This window comes from Amia ocellicauda, chromosome 4 (assembly GCF_036373705.1).
Source record: "Amia ocellicauda isolate fAmiCal2 chromosome 4, fAmiCal2.hap1, whole genome shotgun sequence".
In the NCBI taxonomy this organism is placed as follows: domain Eukaryota; kingdom Metazoa; phylum Chordata; class Actinopteri; order Amiiformes; family Amiidae; genus Amia; species Amia ocellicauda.
Window position 1 is genome coordinate 27030943 of NC_089853.1, and position 12591 is coordinate 27043533.

Sequence of the window (12591 nt, forward strand, 5' to 3'; positions counted from 1 at the left end):
GATCTTCAAATGAAAGTAATACTATACATGATTGATGTTGGTGCCTCTATATTTCTCAGAAATAAAATGAGTAAAACGGCTTTTTTATTTTCTGGAATTAGCTATTTTTAGGTAATAGGAAAGACAATATATTGAGATTCTAATATTTAAACTCAAATGCTACTAATAAAATGTATGGCTGTTATGATATCAATTTGACAATATGCATTTATAGGATAAAAATAGTTTCATGCTATTTCCTTCACATAGTGTATATTGGAACTGGAGGTGAGAGACATAAGATGTTAAGATGAGGAAAACATTTTCATGCTTCTAGTTCTCTGAGGAATGGGATAGGGCAGAGAGGTTTATCTGTGAGTTGCTAATAAACATCTGTTGAAATAGCTAGAGCTTTCACCCTCCACCCTCCTCAGGTCAGCAGCATTTCCTGCTTCAGTGCTGCCAGGGAATTTGCAGACAAATTGGATTGGGAAAAAAATCTAATAAAACAAACAAACACAAATGTATGTAAAGATGTACATACATACATAAATATATATATATACACATATCATCAGCCCATATTATCCACTGCTGGATGAAGGCCTCCCCAAGATGTTTCCTCTTGCTTCGATCTACAGCTTCCCTTTTCCATGTCACACCTGCAAAGTTCATTATTTCTTCTTAATATATTTTAAGTGATCATCTTCTAGGACTTTTTTAATCTCTAGGGATCCAATTGATGGCTTCCTTTGTCCAACTTTGATCTGTTCTTTTTGCAATGTGTCCTGCCCATTTTCACTGTCATTTTTTGGTTTGTTCTCAGATCCATTAATTCATTTTTCTATCTTTGTTATTTAAAGCATAGATCTTTTCATGCTTCTTTGTGTCGTCTGCAATTTCTGTAACATTATTGCATGTAGTTACCAGTTTTCACAACCATACGTGAGTACTGGTAGTACCTTTTCAATTCGGTGCTGTTAATTGCAAATGTACATCCCAATTCCACTCTTCTTTTGATTTCTTCCAAAATATATTTGTCTGCGCTGATTTAAGGTAGACATAACTTTTGATTTCTTCAAGTATCTGGCAATCTAACAAAGCTGTTAAACATGACATTGTGTTCTCAGGTTCATGTTAAGTCCAGTTGAATTGCTTGCATGTGTGGGTTCTTGAAGTTGAAGCAGCAGGTCTTCAGGTGCTTTTGCAAATATGATAATATCAGTAAATCGTAAGTTGTTCAAATAAATAAGCTCCGTTTAACTTTTTTCCAAATTCTTGAACACAAGTTTAGTATTATATTATGTGTATATATATATATATATATATATATATATATATATATATATATATATACACATACACAACATTAACATTATGAATGTAATAGAAAAAATAGATAAACACTGTCCATGTCTGATCTAAAACTTTGATTTGCACAAAACCATCCACAACCATACATATATTACACAATTCACTTTCTAATACAACTGAGTTTTTACTAACTCTACATTTCATCAAGTCATCACATAGTTTAGTTCCAATAAAGTAATCAATTACTTCACTGACTTCTATCGGTGCAAATTTGACTTGGGACATCTGGATGAAGACTGACTGACAAAATGTAGTTCTCTGTCTGTCAGTTTAAAAGGCAAACACAACACAATTGTGAAAAATGAAAAGGGCAGAAAATCCCTGTACCTAGATTTCCTTGGGCATTTTTTAATTTATTTTTTCTTGTCTGAATCATTATCTCTCATCAGTAGCAGGGATCTATGCTCACCTGAGGCAGCCTATTAAATTGTAGCAGAAGTAAAAGGTTTGCACAGGATCTGGCAGCCCAGAAAAAACAGATAGCATGCATCAGGAATTTCCACAGGAATACATGCAGGAGAAATCAGATTACATCTGGGCTGGGGTATATTTGCAGATCAATATTTCCTTGCTGTTATGGAAGCACTGAATATTACATCACACAGCATGAGACTAATGGCCAACAAACTCTGAAACTCAATGAGAATGTCTTGTGGTGCTTTCATACACAGAAGGATATCGCTGCGTCTGTGACCAATTGTGATTAAAGTGGGAATGCTTCATTAGAACGTTTCTAATTTAGGACTGACATATCAGCCAAAAACAGTTTCATTCACATACAAGTCGTTTTCATTGTTACCATTAGCATATTGTAACGGGTTTCTTGCACTCAGTGTGTTATTGTGTGGAACCTAATACCAGCCCTGGTGTTCTTGTTTTTTTTTTTTCCTTCCCTTTCTCTTTTTATATCCGTTCCGTAAACGAGGTCATCCGTAAAGACAGTCCACTATGTCCTCACCTGGCACCATTTATGCACCACAGTGCCACCGGGGGATAGTTGTCACTGCAATACACACCCGTAACACAGTTGATGCTATATTTCACCCTCGCTTTAATAATTTACCAAAACTGCATCATTGGCAATATATTCCTTTTCAGAAGATAGATACAACAGAGCTGGCTTTATTTACTTAATTGGCTAAACTTACTAGCAGTCACCTTTTAAAGAGTTAATCCCCTTTAAGAACATAGAACATATATACGTAGAAAAAGTGAAGATACTCTGAACACCATTTTCTTCCGCTCTTCTCTTTATTCAAACCACAAGCATTTGCCAGAGAAAACAGTAAGCAATACATTATGGTCCTCAGTACTGACATTCCCCATTATGCCTACAAATCAAAACTCGAGGTGAACTGTCCAGACAATGACAGAAATTGTGTGTTTTTCTATCACATGCTTAAATGCTTATGACTTACTGATAGGCCAAAGATTCATTCTCACTCAATGTGATCAGTTCAGGACCTCTCACAAGCTCTTTACAGAGAAAAAAGGGAAAAGTTGCCTCAAACCCCTTTCCTCATCTCACTAATTGCTTCCTAGTTGATATCCATTAGAGTGCCCTTGACAACAAACAGCCTGATTGTTTTGTCACTTTTATGGTGACTGGCTGAGCTTAGGGGCTAAAAAGCAACGTGTTGCTAAAACTGCCAACTGTGAGCGTTGATCTACGGGCATTGCTGACAGCATGGTAATTCATGTCCTCTTAATTCTTCTCAATTTCCTTAAAAGCTCTCCATCTGGAGACAATCCTAGGTTATGTTCCAAACATATCAAAATATATATAAAAGACATAGAAGGAAAAACTAGACAGACTAAAAACGTTGGTTGGCATTTCATTCTTCTAGCACGCATTACATTTTGTGACCTACAAAGTTCCCAGAATAGAAATGCAGTATTTTATATCTGTAGGAATTCAGAAGGTTAATATCTGTATTGCACTGCATAGAAGTGTGATCTACACTCTTATACTATTACTGAATGTGGTTAAAGATAGCCTCTATGCAACTATGGACAAGGAGAAAATCCAGGTGGTCGCTTAAGATAACCAGGAACAGCTTTGAAACTCTGAATTATTTGAATGGCATGTTTGAAATTAATGGTAGCCTATCGCAAAAACGTCATGACTGTATAGTATTAAAGTATAACAAGGTTTTGCTGCCAGGCTGTACACCGTATATGCTTCAGGTACAGTATTTTGACAGTTCATCTATTCAGCATTTTGTTTCCTCCTATGAATCTCATTTTGTTTTGAGCCAAATTTACATCCAACACATTAATGCTACAAATAGCAATTTTATAAGCTTATGGCAATTCAGAAAATTTGCTCGAATGAAATTCGTCATTGATCACAAAAGTGGTCATCAAAGTCTTCAAACAATCATCAGCAATAGGTTCAGCACAGAAATCATTCTGATGCATTATGAAATTAAAAAATATATAAAAATCTTACAATTTAACAAAAAACAAACAAACAAACACAACATGCATTTTGCCCTGCTAAGACAATAAGACAATGGAAACTAGACTATGGGCTGGATTAAATCAAAATTTGACCCACCCACTAATAGCAAACTACAAACCTGTACACCATAGCGGTTACATTTCTGATGAGAAGAAAGTGGCATCTTACTAAAAATGAAGCAGCAACTGAGTACAGATCTGTAGTTTTCTATTAGCAGGTGGGTCAAAGTTTAAATTTAATCCCAGCCTATGTAAAATATTTGTTTCCTAAAATTGAATATAAGGTCAGAAAATCAATCATATATCTATCTTCAATCTTCTATAGGTATTTTAAATAAACTATAGTGTGCCTTATTTAGTCTGCATAAACATGATTTAAAATTAAGGTTTAAACAGTGTAGTGCCTCAGTCAACAGCACATGGCTGGAAATTAATTTTCATCATTCATCACGTAATTGACAGCAAAGACACCAGTGAAAGTCTAGATCAGAACTTTTCCTATAATTAAATTACCAGCAATTTTGATGTGACTGACATAATAAATGTCAAAACAAGAGATGCATGACACAGGCATTTATGATTTGGGAAATCTAATGATGCAGGATGTTTTGCAGTGCAGGGATGAAATGGAGGAATATTATCAAGGCGCACGGTGTCATTTGCAATGTGGCGGGGAAATGACAAAGATTCTACAGGCCTGAAAACACATCAAACATTTTAAATAGAGAACAGATCATTCCATGTCATTCTCATAGCAGTAAAGCGGCTGGGGGACTGCATCCTTGAATTATGATTGTAATCAGATAAACTGTATGACCTCTGTTTTGCTTGGGAAAATAAGTTATTAAGAGATGACACCTTGAAATGAACAAGGGAATCTGCTTCTGCCTCACAAAGAAAAGAAGCAAAACAATGTAATATTTTTTATAATTTAGAATTTTTCAGTTTAACAATCAGCGTGAGTTATAAGTACATATTTGTATTTAAAACAATTAAATGTACCTTTAATTATGGCTATAACAACAAAACAACCCAATCAATCCCACCATTTAATCTTGGCATTTCCTCAAGGAGTCAACTTCAGTGCCTGGAAAATGTATTCTGGATGTCCATGACTTTTTGTCTAACAAAATAGATAAATACACTTGCCCATAATGTCTACTTGTGACTTACATTAGGTCACGTGCCTTTAATTAATTTTGGATGGTCAACTTTTCTATTTGAGTGTGCCACAATTGAGAAAATTTAAATTTTAAAATTTATAATGGGGTGGGTGTCAGGTGAGCAACATCAAATTTTAAGTTAAGTTGGTGTTTCTTGGTCTTGAAAAGGAAACATTTAAAGACAAAAACATATACATCCATTGGAGGCTTCCTTTTTTTATAATGTTTTCCTCCATGAAAAAAGCAACATTCGTTATTCCTAAGCCTTGCATGTCTTCAGCTTGTTTCGTTTTACTGCAGTGCAGACCCAATGGCAACATTGTAACATTTCATGCTACATTTATTCTGTAGGCCTACGCTTCAATTATTGTTATTGGTAATAAACTTTTATAAATTACTGTGGCTGCATTCTTGGAAAATGCCTGAACATTCCTTTTGTGGGCGATTTTATAAATGTACATATATTCTGCCCAATGGTATATTTTACTCAATTTAGAGGGTTTATGTTTATGGGCTTCTCAGTTCAGCGAACCCCAAGATTACTTGGTTTGTATAGCTATCCAGATGATAGGAAAACACTAACTTGTTTATGGTTTTCAAGTAACCTTTGATGGAAACAGACATAGATTTGTGTCATAAAAATAAATATATACAACAGTAATAATAATGATAACAACAACAATAATAACCAAGATAATAATGAAAATCATAACATAATCATAATAATTAGAATCATTAGAAGCTGAAAGGAATGACATTTGCTTAATATAGGTTTCCTTCATTTTACATTTTTAACTTCCTTAAATTGACTATTATTTTATTACCAAGATTACTGCGTATTTTTATGCAAAATTTTATGTTTTTTAGCTGACAAAAAAAATCATAAATGTATAAATGTATACATATATTAAATAGTACCTTGCAAAAGTATTCAGACCCTTCCTACGGTTTCCCATTTTGTGAAGTTGCAAAATTATGCATTTTATACATATTTTATTCAAGACTTAAATGCTCAAACTGAAGATTTTAAAGGGTAAGATAACTTACAGCAAACGTCATCAAAAACTACAGAGAAACAAAATGGAAATATGTTGATTGCATAAGAATTCAGATGTGTTACCTCAATATTTGGAAGCACCCTTGGCTGCAATTACCACCCGATCCTCGAGATTCTACATGCATCGAAGCATCTAGTAGAAGACATTTTTATGCAATTGAGGTGAGAGGGGGGGGCTGCCCGGAAACAAAGGTACAGTGAGGGAAAAAAGTATTTGATCCCCTGCTGATTTTGTACGTTTGCCCACTGACAAAGAAATGATCAATCTATAATTTTAATGGTAGGTGTATTTTAACAGTGAGAGACAGAATAACAACAAAAAAATCTCGAAAAACGCATTTCAAAAAAGTTATAAATTGATTTGCATGTTAATGAGGGAAATAAGTATTTGACCCCTTCAACTTAGTACTTGGTGGCAAAACCCTTGTTGGTCAGACGTTTCTTGGAGTTGGCCACCAGGTTTGCACACATCTCAGGAGGGATTTAGTCCCACTCCTCTTTGCAGATCCTCTCCAAGTCATTAAGGTTTCGAGGCTGACGTTTGGCAACTCGAACCTTCAGCTCCCTCCACAGATTTTCTATGGGATTAAGGTCTGGAGACTGGCTAGGCCACTCCAGGACCTTAATGTGCTTCTTCTTGAGCCACTCCTTTGTTGCCTTGGCTGTGTGTTTTGGGTCATTGTCATGCTGGAATACCAATCCATGACCCATTTTCAATGCCCTGGCTGAGGGAAGGAGGTTCTCACCTAAGATTTGACGGTACATGGCCCTGTCCATCATCCCTTTGATGCGGTGCAGTTGTCCTGTCCCCTTAGCAGAAAAACACCCCCAAAGCATAATGTTTCCACCTCCATGTTTGACGGTGGGGATGGTGTTCTTGGGGTCATTCCTCCTCCTCCAAACACGGTGAGTTGAGTTGATGCCAAAGAGCTCGATTTTGGTCTCATCTGACCACAACACTTTCACCCAGTTCTCCTCTGAATCATTCAGATGTTCACTGGCAAACTTCAGACAGGCCTGTACATGTGCTTTCTTGAGCAGGGGGACCTTGCGGGCGCTGCAGGATTTCAGTCATTCACGGCGTAGTGTGTTACCAATTGTTTTCTTGGTGACTATGGTCCCAGCTGCCTTGAGATCATTAACAAGATCCTCCCGTGTAGTTCTGGCTGATTCCTCACCGTTCTCATGATCATTGAAACTCCACGAGGTGAGATCTTGCATGGAGTCCCAGACCGAGGGAGACTGACAGTTATTTTGTGTTTCTTCCATTTGCGAATAATCGCACCAACTGTTGTCACCTTCTCACCAAGCTGCTTGGCGATGGTCTTGTAGCCCATTCCAGCCTTGTGTAGGTCTACAATCTTGTCCCTGACATCCTTGGACAGCTCTTTGGTCTTGTCCATGGTGGAGAGTTTGGAATCTGATTGATTAATTGCTTCTGTGGACAGGTGTCTTTTATACAGCTAACGAGCTGAGATTAGGAGCACTAGTATAAAAGACACCTGGGAGCCAAAAATCTTGCTGATTGATAGGGGATAAATACTTATTTCACTCATTAACATGCAAATCAATTAAAAAAAAAAATTGAAATGCGTTTTTCTGGATTTTTTTGTTGTTATTCTGTCTCTCACTGTTAAAATACACCTACCATTAAAATTATAGACTGATCATTTCTTTGTCAGTGGGCAAATGTACAAAATCAGCAGGGGATCAAATACTTTTTTCCCTCACTGTTCATGCATTGAGCCTTCACGATTTAGCCCACCATTGTAGTCTATGGAACAACTACCGCAAATCCCCGTTAGAGGCATAAAAACGGTGCTTTATCCTATGCTTTCCCAGCCTCCGAGAAGCTGGCATTCACTTGCTTCAGCCTTACATCTTGCAGCTTCCAGGTACCGCACACGGCATGCTTTAACCCCCCTGCTCTGCACCCACAGAAGCCGCTCTTCACTTGCTTCAGCCTTATTCTCTCAGTTCCATATACAACACTGCATTTGTCGTCTTTCATTTGATCCCATGGAGAGGCAAATGGACAGGCTACATTTTAAACATGTGATGTCTTGAAGGAGCCTTTATTTATACATTTGTGTATATATTTCTGTATGCATATGTAGTGTATTTAAGACAATGTAATAGAATGAGGACAGGTTCATGCGCTCTCAATGGAAGCTAGGTGCTGTCTCCAGAAGCAGCAATACACCTGCTTCAGCCTTATTTCTCTCAGCTCCCAGGGGCCGCACATGGCATGTTTTAACCCTCCAGCTCGAAGCCTCCAGAAGCCCATATCACTTTAGCCTTACTGGTCTCAGTTTCCTTATTGGTCTCAGGGCCGTGCAGAGACTCAAACGAGGTGGGGCGTGGGGGTTGTAGAGTACATTGCAGGGCTGTGGATGAATTGTCAGGCGAAACAGCAGTGGCTAGTAATGGCTGTCTTGGTTTTTGCAGAACAATCACAATAAAGTTGGTTTTATAGACACACACACTTAAATATATTCTTTGTTTGAAGACTGAAGCTAAAAGACTACAGCCGCCACAATGCCTAGCTGTGTCACTCCAATGATGTATGGGAGCTGTAGTTCTTGAACCAAATTCAGACAGAAACACGGCCTCAAGGAGGCGTATTTGATGCAGACTGCTGTGTAAACTGAGACTTTGGTGCTGGTTTTGAGATTGCTGTTGCTGAAGACCTTGGTGCAGAGACGTCTAAAAGCAGCAGTGGCTTAGGCGATACGGGTATGAATCTCAATGTCTATGGAGCAGGAGGGGGAGAGAACGGTGCCAAGGTAGGTGAAGTGGGGGACTACCTTGAGGGGTGTTCCATTGATGTGAAGGTTGGGGATGGAGCTGATGGGTTGGACAGCTGGGCGATTATTTCAGTTTTTTGGATATTGACTTGGAGGCCTACTGAGTGGTATATGGAGGAAAACATATTGAGGGCCCACTGCATGGCCTCAAGGGCGTCAGGATACTGCAGCAAGCAGACCTGGTGGATTTTGGTCTTGGACTTCAGGCAGTCATTGACTGCAAAGGATTTGGAACCAAGTATTGAAACATGATTATGTTAGTTTGTCCAATTACTTTTGAGCCTCTAAAATTGGGAGTGGGGGGGGGGCACATATTAAAATGTGTGTAATTCCTACACCGTTCACCCAATTTGGATGTAACTACCCTCAAATTAAAGATGAAAGTCTACACTTAAAGCACATCTTGATTTTTTCCTTTCAAATCTATTGTGGTGGCATACAGAGCCAAAATGATGACAATTGTGTCACTGTGCAAATATTTTTAGACCTAACAGTATATACACACACACACACACACACAACACACACAACACACACATGAAAGTAATATTTCTGTTAGTTTGCAAACTGCAGACATTTTCTAACACTTAAAGTATGAGACATATCACTTCACACTCTGAGCCAGAATCCATGCAGTAGGTAAATCCTTGAGGTTGCTGAAGGAACACCCACTGCAGGCATTTCCATCACATCACAGCTTGGAGGAAGGCTTCTCTCTAGCAACTGTAATTTATATTTTAAAACTTGCAAAAGAAGTGTAAAAATTGTTTACATTAAAAATTTCCATACAGCTTTCCATGAAAGACTAAAATAATATTACATCCCATAGATACACAAAAAATGTACCATAGCAAACTAATACACTGCAGCTTTCCATTTCCAATCAATCTCTTTTTGACTACATGGTGATACTTTAGACAAACCCAATTAACCTTTTAAATAAGGAAACCCAAAAAACGAATAAGAAAATCCTCTATGACTTGTTTATGCTTGAGAAAGCCATTATATCAAACAAACCATCTTCTCCATATAAGCCTGCATTATTAGGAATGTTACTGTGGTGCAGTGCTGGGTGGGGCACATAATGGCCTCCCAGAAGAAGCCCTGGGGAATGTAATGCCGCTCTGTGTGGCCATATTGTGCCCCACCCAACACTGCACCACAGTTACATAGAGAAAATTACCACGGTTATAACACGTTAATGTCGTGGTTTATTGAATATAAATAATCTACATATTGAAATGGGTAGCTTACTTCCATTTAAGCAGCACACAAAAAGAGCAGCAAGTAAAAGATTGACATGGTGACATGACATTTGAGCTGCAAAGGTATATATTTATTATAAAATAAGAAAAGAGTGACATTCTCAAACAATAAGATACAGCTGTACATCAATAATCCATTTAGGTCCACAATGAACAGAACACAATATTAATAATAATGAGAACAATATGTAACAAGCTGTGCATACATTTTCTTCAATTGAAATCCACGCTTTTCTTGGTGTCCTATGACAAGATGTTATGTCCCATGTTTCATAGCAGAGTGTTATAACATTATGTCTTATATGTATTTATACCTGCATTGTGATGCTTTACCTCCAAAATCTGGAGGAATCATTCTGTGGCATGTATGGTTATGTCACACATTTCATAGTGAGTGTTATATTTAGTGTTATGAATACTTATGTGCCTTTTATGTCAGATGGAAAAATTGTTATGGCTGGTTATGAATGTATTATGGCTGTGTTATGTAGCCTTAATGTAGGCTACAAAGAGGGGTGCTCAAATAAATCGTTACCCAAAAATCTATGTATGTGCATTGAAATAAACGCATACCAGGCTGGCTGCATTTATACTGCGTTATATCTGACATTTTTAAATAAGATTTAGGAAATATAGTCTGTCTGAGGCAGTCTGCAATAACACAGATAAACAACATAAGGCAGCTTTTACTAAATACAACAGAGAGATCACCGCTATCATATATAAGGGAAAGGTAGTAATTTCACTTGTATTAAATAGAAGGCCAATGCAACCAGTGTAATTTTGGTTTCCTTGTAGTAATATCATACTTTTTCAATTCCCTGACATGTATTATGTTTCTTAAAAAATATAAAATAAATAAAAGCCTGCTGAGATATCCATGTTACTGTTGTGTTTAAGTGAGATTTTAAAACTTACAACTCGTTTTACCCTGCCACAGAGGTGGGGGCTACCCACTATGCAGTTACAATAGCTGACAAAACATTTGTGGTAAAAAACTAAAACTAAAATAAAACTAGTAATAATTTGTTTGCCTCTGGCTAATTTGACGCAAACAAAGTGTGTTATAAATAGCTGTCTCTCCCCTTGAACATCCCCAGAAGCAGCTCATAATGAGATCTACCCTTTATTACATCTGAATGAATAACAATGCCCAATTTTTAGATGCTCTGGCTGAAGGGAATCAGGTAATGAGTTCTGGATTATTAATATATGTATAAATTTGCAAACGGGGAAAAATTAAATCAAAATCTGTATCAAAACAGAGTTTTCCACAGTGAAGTTAGAATATTCACCAGGCGACAGACACCACATTGTAACACAGAGGACTCTGTGCAGAAACACTGTGTGATGCAGCCCTGTGTGGTTTCCATGGAAACTGCTTGAGAAGAGAGTCGGGGTTTCATTTTTGTTTGTTTAATTTTTTTTAAACTACTAACTTTGTCATTTTAAAATGTTATAACTATAAATATATAGATATACAATCTACAAAAATCCCCTGAAATGAAAACTTTAATAATTCTCTCAAAGGGTTTTGCAAAATTTGTCTGAATGTTTTAATAAAAAGTAGAGTAACATTTAAGCTTGGGATACAGTTTTCTTCTTTACCTATGAGTGAGTTTATATTTTTTAATACACAAGTACATTTTTCTTTCTAGATGTTCCTCTCCCATGTGGGCAACAGTTTGCATTTAGCAATTCAAATCATGAATTAAAAACTATCATGAATGCCACTGGCATTTCTTAATACCTCATTAGAAGTGAAAGAATTACAAAGAATTCCTGCACAGAAATCATGCAGAAGGTCAAGTGGAATAATCCCAGTGTCAAAGGATTTCTGCTATAAGGACAGGTTAAGAAAATGTATTGAAATTGAGGTCGGGGGAAAAAAAGAAAAAAGATAAAAAGAAGAAATAAAAGGTTAAGGGGGAAATTTAATTAGTTTGTAATTTCCTAAATGGTGTAGATAAGGTCACTCCAAATTAGTATTTCCTCATGTGCAGATAGACTAGGACTGAAACTGAAATATGAATCAAATGAAGTTAAATCAAGTGTAACTGTGGCATCAACACCTGGGCTTTTCCATGCGTCTAGATTTCTTCCTCAGGGGGATCGATCCATTCCTAGGGGCTGCAAAGACTTCAATCCATCCCACCATTAAAATGATAGTATTGATCTAATCATTCACTTAATAGTCCAAATAAGCCAATTCTCCCTCGGTCCTAATTAGTCACTAATTTAATGATGTATATAAAGCCTGGAGGACTGTGGCCCTTTTGGTACTGGGCTGATCATTAGCATCTTTTAGGGACTCTCATAATGAAATGAATCCTCAGATGTACTTATTAATTTTAAGTATGTGCCCAAGAAGAGGATTCAGTACAGCAAAGAGTGCATCAAACATTAAAATGCACAATATGATTCAGCAGAACCAGCAGCTATGCGGTCTTCGTAGCCACCAGATGGAATCAGTCCTACAAATA